Source organism: Oncorhynchus clarkii, chromosome 23 (genome assembly GCF_045791955.1).
Source record: "Oncorhynchus clarkii lewisi isolate Uvic-CL-2024 chromosome 23, UVic_Ocla_1.0, whole genome shotgun sequence".
Classification (NCBI taxonomy): domain Eukaryota; kingdom Metazoa; phylum Chordata; class Actinopteri; order Salmoniformes; family Salmonidae; genus Oncorhynchus; species Oncorhynchus clarkii.
Window position 1 is genome coordinate 16,183,680 of NC_092169.1, and position 13,845 is coordinate 16,197,524.

General features: G+C 40.2%; 1 protein-coding gene across 1 annotated transcript in view; it reads left to right on the plus strand.

The window, feature by feature from the left end:
* The window catches only part of LOC139381503 (glutamate receptor ionotropic, delta-1-like), a 451,280-nt gene that overhangs the window by 132,185 nt on the left and 305,250 nt on the right, over positions 1-13,845 (plus strand). The window lies entirely within an intron of this gene.

Sequence of the window (13,845 nt, forward strand, 5' to 3'; positions counted from 1 at the left end):
GATTAAATATTCACTTAATTTTTGAAAATCTTGCTCTGATTTGTCCTCCAAAGGGTCCCAGCTTTAACATGTAGTGTCATTTTGTTAAATAAAATCCATCTTTATATCCCAGAAGTCTGTTTAGTTTGCGCCATCGATTTGAGTAATCCAATCGTTCAACATGCAGAGAAAGGAATCCGAAAATGTACTCCTAAACTTTGTTTCAACAAGTCAAAATACATTTCTATTTATTCCTCAGATACCCTAAAATGTAATCTTACTATAACATTTCTTACGGAAAGGAGTATGTTCAATAGGAAACGTTAGGGATAGGAATATATAGGAAACATCACGACAGTGATGTCTTCACTATTATTCTACAATGTAGAAAAAAGTAAGAAATTAAGAAAAACCCTTGAATGAGTAGGTGTTCTAAAACTTTTGTAAATGTATATTTCAGTTTCCAAAAATGTCTAAAAACCTATTTTTGCTTTGTCATTATGGGATATTCAAATCAAATCAAATCAAATCATATTGTGTGTAGATTGATGAGGGAAAAAAATGTTTAGTACATTTTAGAATAACAATATGTGGAATAAGTCAAAGGGTCTGAATACTTTCCAAATGCACTTTATGGTTCACATTTCGCACAGATCCTCAGATTTCTTACCTGTTAGCTACTGATAGCTAGTGATTGTGATGCAGACGCTAGACATTTTAAACATTGCTATCTACTGGAAGCATTTACCTGTCAGATTCAGAAGCTTGAAACCCCCATAAAAACAGCTTGAAACCCCCATAAAAACAGCTTGAAACCCCCATAAAAACAGCTTGAAACCCCCATAAAAACAGCTTGAAAACCCTTTTAGGAAAAAAAACAAACAGTCAAAATAATGAATAGTTTCAGTATCGTTCTAGTTTTTCCATTTTTTTTTATTTCAGTTTACTAAATATTTATAATTTGAGTTTATTTTAGTTTCAGTTTTTGTTTACTAAAATAACATTTCTGTGCAATATACTGTATCTGCAAAGAATAACACAAAAGTTTTTTTTTTTTTTTTGTACTGTTTGTCTGGGTTTTTACTGTGGTAAGATTATGTGATGTAATTGATCAAGTTTGTTAAGTGATATATGCATTGCTGATGACAAAAGGCGTCCCTTTGTTTTTTGGTGTGTGTATGTTAGTGTGTTTAGCATTGATTTTAATTGCTGAGGTACACAGTTGGTAACAAGCGGTGCCCATGCAACTAATAGATATCCTTGACAAATAGCTTTTGTGTATATTTCTGTATCTGTTTAAATGAGCACACTGCATGTGATTGTTCTCTTGTTTTAGAATGATCAATGCAGTATCTTCATGATGTCTTAGTGTACTTTGCAGCTTACTGCAGAGTTTTTCAGTCTCTACAGGCTTGTTAGAGATCAGAGACAGAGCTGTGAGCAGGCTTCAGTACCTATCTGAGCATTGGAAGGCCTCTCAGGATCCCTTAGAGAGCGGAGGTTAAAAAGCTCAGACTGTACAATTATTAGACTGAGGTTGTGTTGAAAACAAACCCACCCACGCACATGCAGACACCCACGCATGAACAAACGTGTACTTGTTTAACCAGGATCCGTGAAATTCCCTTGTTCTCTGTTGGGATCTTCTTTTACGTGTCTGATCCATAAGAATATCACACAAACACACACACCCAACACACCCAGCCCTATAACCGATGGCCTTTTATGTCAGCTTGTCGGCGGCAACAGGGAGGGTGGCGGAGGTCACAGTAAAAGTGGTCAGGATGAGTCTGCAGGGAGGGCTAAAAGCTGCCTGGATCGAATGGATCGCTACAGTGGCAGGGCAATATCTAGAAGTGAGGAGGGAGAGAGATAGAGAAAGGGCCTGGGGGCCTTTTACTTTCACGCCTGCCATTTTAAAGAAGCCTTGATAGGACGGGCCGATAAGGGCAAACATGGTAGTCTGCTCTAAATAGGCTGAGTGTCTTATTGCTGTCCTGAGAGAGAGACTGAGGGACAAACCGAGGAGGGGAGGGTGTTGTTTTTTTCATAGTGTGTCTCCGTCAAAATGTGGGTTGTTTATATCACACATTTGACAATGGTCATCTACATTTCTAAAAGGTTTTAAAACAATTCCATTAAATTAAATAGTTGGACAATTGATGAAAATATTTAAAACTTTTGGAATTGTTATAATCCATCAGATATTGACTGTTTTATAGCATATAAAACATTTTACTGGCACGGACAAATATTGAATGTAGTTCAATGATTTTGGTGGGAAATCAGGTAATCAATTTATAGTAAGATTTCACTTATTTTCTCTTAGAATGCACTTATACTGTGTGTACATTTTCTTGTATCAGGTATTTTTTGTGCGTTAAATAAATAATAATACGTGTGTTATGGTTTTCTTGTGTCGAAAGAGAGGAGGACCAAAATGCAGCGTGGTTATCTAGATACATCTTTAATAAAGACAATGACGAATGATACAAACCAATAAACGTAACGTGAAAAAAACAAAACAGCCCTATCTGGTGCAAACATACACAGAGACAGGAACAATCACCCACGAAACACTCAAAGAATATGGCTGCCTAAATATGGTTCCCAATCAGAGACAACGATAAACACCTGCCTCTGATTGAGAACCACTCTAGGCAACCATAGACTTACCTAGACAACTTTACTATACCACAATCCCATAACCTACAAAAACCCCAAGACAAAACACACCACATAAATAACCCATGTCACACCCTGGCCTGACCAAAATAATAAAGAAAACACACAATACTAAGACCAGGGCGTGACAACGTGCTTTATTTGCATAAATGGGGTGTATTTGCATTTATTAATGAATTAACATAAATGGGAGGAACAGGGCTTCCACCCACCAAACACTTGTTCTGTTTAACGGTACCTGCACTCACCTGCACTGTCGAGACTGCCTAATTATTTACTGTTGTTGTCAGTAATACTAAGAGTGTGCAAAGCTGACATCAAGGCAAAGGGTGGCTACTTTGAAGAATCTAAAATAAATTTTGATTTGGTTAACACTTTTTTGGTTACTGGTTAAAGCGTTGGGCCAGTAACCGAAAGGTTGCTGGATCAAATCTGCGATCTGACAAGGAAATATCTGTTGTTCTGTCCCTGAGCAAGGCAGTTAACTCACTGTTCCCCGGGCGCCGAAGACATGGATATCGAATAAGGCAGCACCCGCACCTCTCTGATTCAGAGGGGTTAGATGAAATACGGAAGACACTTTTCAGTTGAATACATACAGTTGGACAACTGATTAGATATCCCCCTTTCCCTTTCCCTTACATGATTCCATGTGTTATCTCATAGTGTTTATGTCTTCACTATTATTCCACAATGTAGAAAATAGTAAAAATAAAGAAAATTAGTAGGTGTGTCCAAACTTTTTACTGGTACTGTAAATGTTGAATGTTTTTCAGCCATTCCTGAACCTGCGAGCAAAAAAAATGCTACATATGGGCAGTACAAAATATCCTCCCAACTATGTTGTTACCTGTATGGCGCAGCTGTCAATTCTTTGGTCCTTAAATTAAACTGGTATATTTTTTTTATTCATGACAATTTTCTTTAGCCAATTTTGGTCTTTAATGCAGTGCCGACAGACAAGTTCCTTACCTTCTCCCCTTTCCACTTGCCTCCTCCATTTTTGCGGTAATGCTGCGATCAGTTGATTTCAATTTTGGATAGAGCAGACATTTCCATATATTTTTGTTAAAACTACATGTGTGACATAACTTCAACAGTCCTATTTAAGGTATAATTGACAAAGATTGTACCAAGACACGGGAGTGATCATTCTACAGTGGTCCCTGCAGTATATGCTCAAACCGGTATGATTAGACCGCTTATCCAGAAGCCCAGTTTTCAATTGATTCAGCGTTTGAGCTGGCCACACTGTTTTTTTCACAGAAACATTTTGCACAAACACAAGTCCTTACAACGTTATGTCCTGAGTGTGACCAGTTTATTTTTTGATGCAATGTTCAGACATTCACAGAAGTAGCAACAGCATAGCACAATCATCCAAACTGGAAAATGTAGGCGCTAAATGAGGAAATATTCACGTAACACCAGCGGTCATATTTAGCTAACTTGCAGCTGACAGAAACCATAATAGGAATTAGCTAATAGCCATTAATATTTACAATTCACCACATCACGGGTGAGCTCACCATTGATCAAAATAATTGAGTAAAACACTTTCCAAAAATCAAAAGTAATCCGACGATGAGGAGTTTGTGCGCGCCACCATGTTTTTGTTGTTGTTGTGTCAACCAAAGATAAGAAGAGGAAACAAGATGAGTTTGATATTTTTGCAGTATGCATGTTGAAGGGAGTGTGTTGTCTGCCATCTTTCACTGCTCTTCATTCACTTCCGGAAGTTTAATTGAAAGATGAGTGAACCATCCCTTCACCTCATTTTGTTATAACACATGACACTCAGAATGCATTGTATAATGTCAAGAAACATGGTGCCACACATCAGTATGACTGTCAAGAGTATTTTACATACATCATATGTGCCATTACAATCTATCCAAGAATCGGAATGCATGATGTGTCACCAGAACTTGAACATGTGACTAAAACTGTAAATAAATGATGCTCCATACATACGGTATTCTACAGTAGAAATGACAACATGATACACAGAAAGGAAAACAACAATGAAGGCAATGCCAGCTCTAGCCATAAAGTATGCCAGGGGGAGAAGTTTGTGCAGAACTGCGCAAACATCTGCATATGTCTGGGGAAGTGCTTGGGCTCTCTTCGAAGAGAGAAGTTTGTCCAACTCAGCAAAGCCTCAAACATAAATTGTCCGCAACAGGGAAATGGGCTACTTCTATGTTAATTAATGAGGAGGTGGAACATACCTCAATTCAAACTGTTGTTAGAAAATAAACCTGTTCAAAAATAATTTGAAATTATTCTTATGTTATCGCCAATGTATCTTCCATGTAAAAACCTGTCTTAGGCCTCCTGAGTAGCGCAAAGGTCTAAGGCACCGCATTGCAATGCTTGAGGTGTCAATAGACACCTGGGTTTGATCCCAGGCTGTGTCATAGCCGGCCATAACCAGGAGGCGGGGCACAATTGGCCCAGCGTAGTCTGGCTTAGGGGAGGGTTTGGCTGGAAGGAATTTCCTTGTTCCATCGCGCTCTAGCAACTCCTTCTGGTGGGCCCGTTGCCTACAAGCTGACTTCGGTCGCCAGCTTAGGTGCGGCTGGTTTCTGGGTTAAGCGAGCTGTGTGTCAGCTCTGTTTCGGAGAATGCATGGTTCTCGACCTTAGCCTCTCCCAAGTCTGTAGGGGACTTGCAGCAATGGGACAAGACTGTAACTACCAATTGAGGAGAAAAAGTACAAACAATAATAAAAGATGCGGATGAATAATATCCAACAAAACCTTCTCAATTCTATGCATTTTGCTAGGATTTTGGCATCACAACACTGAAGTATAAGGGGTCTCCAGTTTTTTAGGTGGACTGGTTCTTTATATTTACCACCTGGGTCCTGTTTCACTAATAGTGAAACCAGGCCTTCTTGCTGAGTATCTGATAGTCTACCATTTTTACAAGAGTGGCTAAAACATATCAATAACGGACCTTCGTGTACATCAAAAAAGATTGGTATGCCATCCAGCCCTGGAGTTTTCCCGGACTTGAAGGCTTTAATTCTAGAAGTTCATCCTCTGCAACTAGCTAGCTACATGTCTTAACAAAAGACTCCACTATGCAAGTATCCATTTCAATATAATCAATTCGCTCTGGCTATCTACTCCAATTTCACACCACGAGTAAGATAGTCTAGCTAGCTAAATTTTCAGATATTATGCGTTTCTAATTTTGCTAGCTAGCTAACATTAGCTGTCTGGCTCGCTAACTAACGTTACTGTGTTGCCATTCATTGTTTACCTAGCTAGCTATCTAGCTACCTTTCTTAACAAAATACTCTCGTCTTAGTGTGCCAGAGCGCAGAATAACTGATTCATTTTTGAACGCTCAACAACCGTTGAATATGCCCAGTGTCAGTAAATGTCGGCAACAGTCACCAATGCTCTGGATAACATGAAAACAGCCTAACCAGCTCTGCCAGCCAATGTTAGCCAGTTAGCTTGGGTGCTTGACTGTCGTTGTGAGGTCAGAGCTTTCGGATCAACCCTACTTCTTAGCCAGAGAGTCCATTGTGCGCTCTGAATGCGAAATGCTGTGCATTTACGAACGGACAATCTGACAGCACAGTTCAGTGCTGTTCCATCAATACGGTGCATTAAAACTAAAAGCAGATTTACCTAGCGTTACCTGAGTTTTGGCCTCAGAACAGCTTTTATTTGTCGTGGCATGGACTCTACAAGGTGTCAAAAGCGTTCCACAGGGATGTTGGCCCATGTTGACTCCAAATGCTTCACACAGTTATGTCAAGTTGGCTGGATGTCCTTTGTTTGGTGGACCATTATTGATACACACGGGAAACTGTTCAGTGTGATAAACCTTGCAGCGTTACAGTTCTTGATACAAACCGGTGCACACCTACTACCGTACCCCGTTCAAAGGCACTTAAATCTTGTGTCTTCACCATTCACCCCCTGAATGGCACACATACACAATACATCTCAATTGTCTGAAGGCTTAAAAATCCTTCTTTAACCTGTGTCCTCTCCTTCATCTGCACTGATTCAAGTGGATTTAACAAGTGACATCAATAAGCTTTCACCTGGATTCACATGGTCAGTCTATGTCATTGAAAGAACAGGTATTTTTTATACTCACTGAATATTCCTCAATAAGCTGACAGTTTCCACATTGGAAATTTGTCCGGTCAATATTATCCCGGAGCTGTGAAAAATAGGTGCAGCTCTTACATGGGATGAAACATTCACCATAGTCTCTGAAGGTGGTAGCTGCGAATCTGGAAAAAGTCAGTTTCCCCTTATGGCGGAAAGTGGTAGACACCATTTTGGAAAAAGTCAGTTAAAATCCACTCAAAAATATTTTGAGTTTGGCAAGGAATCAGCTAAAAGTCATTCACTCCACAGAGTGTGAAAATTAGTTAGATTTATTCAAACAGTTTGTAAAAATTATGTTTTATTTTTACTTTAAAAAAACTTTTATCTTTGACCATCATTCTATATCCTGCATAGCAACTCCACTCCCAGTTGCCTCCAATTCCACATCCAGACGCTCAGCTTCACCTAGCCCATATCTATTTCTGCTGGCCACCTTCTTCTGGTTTCTACGCAACACATATCTTTCAACTATGCTGTAATGTTTAACGTACAATTGCAATCTGTCTAATCGAATAGAATCCACAGATTGCTAGTTGAAGATAAATACCTTTACTAAGAGTATTAGTATAGTAGTAATTGACTGAGCCCTTCTGTCCCTTCAATGTGGATAGGGGGGTGCTCCCTCTGCTGTTTCCTGAAGTCCACGATCATCTCCTTTGTTTTGTTGACGTTAAGTGTGAGGTTATTTTCCTGACACCACACTCCGAGGGCCCTCACCTCCTCCCTGTAGGCCGTCTCGTCATTGTTGGTAATCAAACCTACCACTGTAGTGTCATCCGCAAACTTGATGATTGAGTTGGAGGCGTGCTTGGCCACGCAGTTGTGGGTGAATAGGGAGTACAGGAGAGGGCTCAGAATGCACCCTTGTGGGGCCCCAGTGTTGAGGATCAGCGGGGTGGAGATATTGTTACCTACCCTCACCATCTGGGGGGCGGCCCGTCAGGAAGTCCCGTACCCAGATGCACAGGGCGTGGTCGAGACCCAGGGTCTCGAGCTTGATGATGAGTTTGGAGGGTACTATGGTGTTAAATGCTGAGCTGTAGTCGATGAACAGCATTCTCAAATAGGTATTCCTCTTGTCCAGATGGATTAGGGCAGTGTGCAGTGTGGTTGCGATTGCGATTGCGTCATCTGTGGACCTATTGGGACGGTAAGCAAATTGGAGTGGGTCTAGGGTGTCAGGTAGGGTGGAGGTGGTATGGTCCTTGACTAGTCTCTCAAAGCACTTCATGATGACGGAAGTGAGTGCTGCGGGGTGGTAGTCATTTAGCTCAGTTACCTTAGCTTTCTTGGGAACAGGAACAATGGTGGCCCTCTTGAAGCATGTGGGAACAGCAGGCCGGGATAAGGGTTGATTGAATATGCCCGTAAACACACCAGCCAGCTGGTCTGCGCATGCTCTGAGGACGCGGCAGGGGATGCCATATGGGCCTGTAGCCTTGCGAGGGTTAACACGTTTAAATGTTTTACTCACGTCGGCTGCAGTGAAGGAGAGTCCGCAGGTTTTGGTAGCGGGCCGTGTCAGTGACACTGTATTGTCCTCAAAGCGAGCAAAGAAGTTATTTAGTCTGTCTGGGAGCAAGACATCCTGTTCTGCGACGGGGCTGGTTTTCTCTTTGTAATCCGTGATTGACTGTAGACCCTGCCACATACCTCTTGTGTCTGAGCCATTGAATTGCAACTCTACTTTGTCTCTATACTGACGATTAGCTTGTTTGATTGCCTTGCGGAGGGAATAGCTACACTGTTTGTATTCGGTCATGTTTCCGGTCACCTTGCCCTGGTTAAAAGCAGTGTTTCACGCTTTCAGGTTCGCACGAATGCTGCCATCAATCCACGGGTACGACATCGCCGATGCACTTTCTAATGAACTCGCTCACCAAATCAGCGTATTCGTAAATGTTGTTGTTGGACGCAATACGGAACATATCCCAATCCATGTGATCGAAGCAGTCTTGAAGCGTGGAATCAGATTGGTCGGACTAGCGTTGAACAGACCAGAGCACGGGAGCTTCTTGTTTTAGTTTCTGTCTGTAGGCTGGAAGCAACAAAATGGAGTCGTGGTCAGCTTTTCTGAAAGGAGGGCGAGGGAGGACCTTATATGCGTCGCGGAATTTAGAATAACAATGATCCAGGGTTTTTCCAGCCCTGGTTGCACAATCGATATGCTGCTGGAGTTTAGGGAGCATTGTTTTCAGATTAGCCTTGTTAAAATCCCCAGCTACAATGAATGCAGCCTCAGGATATGTGGTTTCCAGTTTACATAGAGTCAAATAAAGTTTGTTCAGGGCCATCGATGTGTCTGCATGGGGGGGAATATGATTATAATCGAAGCTGTGATTATAATCGAAGATAATTCTCTTGTTAGATAATGCTGTCGACATTTGATTGGGAGGAATTCTAAGTCAGGTGAACAGAAGGACTTGAGTTCCTGTATGTTGTTATGATCACACCACGTCTCGTCATGAAGAAACCAGCTGGCTGCACCATCTCCGATAGCGTCTCTCGAGTGAGCCGTGTTTCCATGAAGCAAAGAACGTTACAGTCTCTGATTTCTCTCTGGAATGCTACCCTTGCTCGGATTTCATCAACCTTGTTGTCAAGAGACTGGACATTGGCGAGTTGTATGCTAGGGAGTGGTTCGCGATGTGCCTGTCTCCGGAGCCTGACCAGATGACCGCTTCGTTTGCCCCTTTTACGGCGACGTTGTTTAGGTTCGCCGGCTGGGATCCGATCCATTGCCCTGGGTGGAAGGCAAAACACAGGATCCGCTTCGGGAAAGTCATATTCCTGGTCGTAATGATGGTGAGTTGACGTTGCTCTTATATTCAGTAGTTCCTCCCGACTGTATGTAATGAAACCTAAGATTACCTGGGATACCATTGTAAAAAATAACACGTGAAGAAACTAAATACTGCATAGTTTCCTAGGAATGCGAAGCGAGGGGGCCATCTCTGTCGGCGCCGGAACGCACCAACGTCGTTCTTGATTAAGTTCCTGAAGTTGTTTTTGTTTTTCCTCTAACTTATTTTGTATCTCTGTTTTATCATTTTATTGCTTTCTACCTGTACTATTAGTTCATGGATTTCCCTTGTTAGTCTTGTCTCTTTAGCCAGAAATTGCTTTTTTAATATTGATGAATATTGAATTGAATGACAACTGAAGGTACCCCAAATAATGAGGGGATTTGCTGAACCTATATAACACTGGAACAATTCAGTAATTAATTATTTTCTCTTAGTTACAAATAAGTTGTTCTCTAGTAAACTTTGATTAAATGTCCAATATCCCCATCCTCGTGGAAAATCTATAAGAGTTATGTGAAGGCCAATTAGATGATGATCCGATCACATTCTCCAATTAAAACTTTTTTAACCTTTGATGCAAGAGAGAAAGAGACAAGAAAGTAGTCAAGACGACTAGCTTGATTAAGTCTCCTACATGTATATCTCACTAGGACTGGGTTTTTTAGTCTCCAAATATCCACTATATCTAATGTGTCCAAAATATTTGTGATTTCCTTAAGGGCACAGTGATGATAGTTTGTAGAGTGATTAATGGATTAATGAGACAAATCTCTTTTCGTTCACTTTCATATTCAAAAAGATCCACCTTCTTTGCGAATCATTCCTGACTATTTGGACATTCAGATCGACATTTCTGTTCATTAATATCATCACACCTTTTGAGTTCCTTTCTCCATGACAGAAAATTATTTCACCAACACATTCCTTTTTCCACGCAACTTCATCTAAGGATGTAGAGTGAGTTTCCTGTAAACAGTATATGTTATATTGCTTTTCTTTTAGCCAGGTAAAGACTGATCTTCTATTTTATTATCTGCTAAACCGTTACAATTATAACTGTCTATACTTATTTCACCCCTTACAATAACTAGATACTATTCTCAGTCTAAATTGACCATAATTAGTGATATTATGTGTGTAGTAAATCTGAGTAGATGGATGAATACGAATGTGTTCAATGTGATTTAGTGAGAGTGTGTACGATGTCTGTATCAGAGTAAGACTATAATGTGTGATGTCCAAATAAATAATCACTCCGCCAATTTGCATGGCTGAGTGTCTGTGTGTAACATGTAGTGTGTATAGCCTTAATATTCATAATGATAACTGTAATCCATATCGTATCACCGTCATAGTTGCATCATAATTACCTTTATTAACATATTTGAAAAACACATCTCAGTATTTCCATAGCAATTGACTTTTCATATGATCATGAAAGAGACCTTGCATTACTCTAGAGACGGCTTCACTAAAGTATAAATGTATTTCGTACAATATGTTATTATTCCACAATGCCCCTATTCTGATATCTTCCCCTTGCTTGTTGTAAACATATATAAACGTGTAGACAAATATATAAAAAAGATAGACAAAAAATAAACATATTCAATTATAAAACAGTTCTCGTCAATGTAGAGAGGGGAGAGAAGAGAAGAGAAAAGAGAGAAAGAGAGAGTGAATAGAAGGTGTGTGTGTGTGTATGTATAAGTCTGCATGTGTAAGTGAGCATGCAATTGAGTACGTGTGTGTTCATATCCACTTCATAGTGTTCAGATATTTTACAGTTCCCATACATTATTTTTATCGTAACCTGAAGAATAATAGTGTTGATGTGATCCATGACCAGCCTTTCAAAGCACTTCATGGCTACAGATGTGAGTGCTACAGGTAGGTAGTCATTTAGGCAGGTTATCTTAGTGTTCTTGGGCACAGGGACAATGGTGGTCTGCTTGAAAATGTTTGGTATTACAGACTCAGACAGGGAGAGGTTGAAAATGTCAGTGAAGACACCAGTTAGTCAGCGCATGCTCGGAGTGCACGTGCTGGTAATCCATCTGACCCTGCGGCCTTGTGAATGTTGACCTGTTTAAAGGTCTTACTCAAATCGACTGTGGAGAGAATGATCACACAGTCGTCCGAAACAGCTGATGCTCTCATGCGTGTTTCAGTGTTACTTGCCTCGAAGCGAACATAGAAGTAGTTTAGCTCGTCTGGTAGGCTTGTGTCACTGGGCAGCACTCGGCTGTGCTTCCCTTTGTAGTGTGTAATGGTTTGCAAGACCAAAACAGTCCTGTAGTTTAGCATCTGCTTCATCTGACCACTTTTTTTATTGACCGAGTCACTGGTGCTTCCTGCTTTAATTTTAGCTTGTAAGCAGGAATCAGGAGGATATAATTATGGTCAGATTTGACAAATGGAGGGTGAGGGAGAGCTTTGTACGCGTCTCTGTGTGTGGAGTAAAGGTGATCTAGAGTTTTTTTCCCTCTGTTTTGCACATTTAACATGCTGATTGAAATTATGCTGGTGAACTATGATTTTGATAGATTTCACTCTGCAAAAGATGGGGCTTTTTACTTCCTCTACTGTACTCTACATTAAATGGATATGGTTCATATTTTATACATGGTTTTCCACTAATTTGATTGTGTCTCTTTTTTTTTTCTTCCATGTTCCGCAACCTACACTGGGCTTCTCTAAACCAGGTAAGATAAGGCTATGTTGTTAAACTGCAGTGTTGTACAGTCAACTCATGCGCACACACACGCACACACGGACGCACACGCACACACACACACACACACACACACACACACACACACACACACACACACACACACACACACACACACACACATACATGTCATGGATGAATATGTTTTGTAAAAACAGAAAAGGTTTTTTTATGGCAAAACACATCCATCCAACATTTATTTTCCAGACATGCTTTTGTATTAAAAGTGAAACAGATTTTTATGCAGCCACATGACTACCTGCATAAATATACACCACGTAAGCAATTGACGTTCCACACACGCTCCCACATGATAAGTACACACACTCTGACTTACCACACATTCTGTGTATTTTAAGTGTTTTATCATCGTTAATTTGCTCTGGAGGTGCTATGCACTCATGGATAAAGCTCTCACTTTGACTGTTCTACCATGACATTCCATTTGACTCTATGTTGTCGGATAGGCTGAATTGAATAAAATAGGCTCATAAGCCTGCGGTGGAGTGTTGTGTCCATATGTGCCAATAATCACATTTCTTAGTGGCAACATGGGCATGTGGGTGTTGCTAAGGAGGGCTAGGGTCTTGTATTTTGGAGGGGCGTGAACAGCAGATGTTGTCATTCATTTCAGTTTGAAATAGGCCTATAACTAATGGTCAGGCTGGCAGAACTTTTGCTTAGTTTGTCTATAGCATGAACATGCGGTCCTGGATTAAAAGCATTTGGTTTCTTATAGCCGTTATTACATGTGATTCATCTTTAGATGTATGTTGTGACTGTCTTAGTGGAAGGAATATATATTATGTACTATCTTTCACTAATATTATTAATGATGGAAGCTTCATTCAGGATTTTAACCACTTACACTTGTGGGAATTGGCCTATATGAAATTGAAATGTTTCTTATAGAAGAATATGGAAATGCATAACCATGGTAGGAATTCAAATTGAACAGTTTGGAGGTTATGGGAAAATGATTAGACTGAAGGTGAGGACAAAACAGTTCACCTGAAACAAATCAAATCAAATTGTATTGGTCACATACACGTATTTAGCAGATGTTATTGCAGGTGTGGCGAAATGACAAGACTGAATCAAAAAATGACTGTAGATTTGATGTGCATTTTCTTTTTACTGTACTTTTCGCTGCATTTGTTGATCACTAAATGTGAAAATACTCTGGATACATTCAGTAGCATGGTAAGAATATTTGTTGGGGTACGTGCAAAATAAGACAAAAAAATGACAAGGGTTTGAATGAGAGGTCTAACTGGTGTTTCCAAGTGGCCACACACATCTCCAAAGTGTGCACAGTTCCTAAGTAATTTCAATGTACTTTTATGAAGAAAAAAAGAAATATCTCACTGCACAACTCCTCTCCCCTATTTGACCTAGATATTTTGTGTGTATGTACTGATATGTAGACTATGTGAATTTTTACATGTACTCTATGTAGTTCTGTCCTTGAGCTCTTCTTGTCTATTAATGTTCTGTA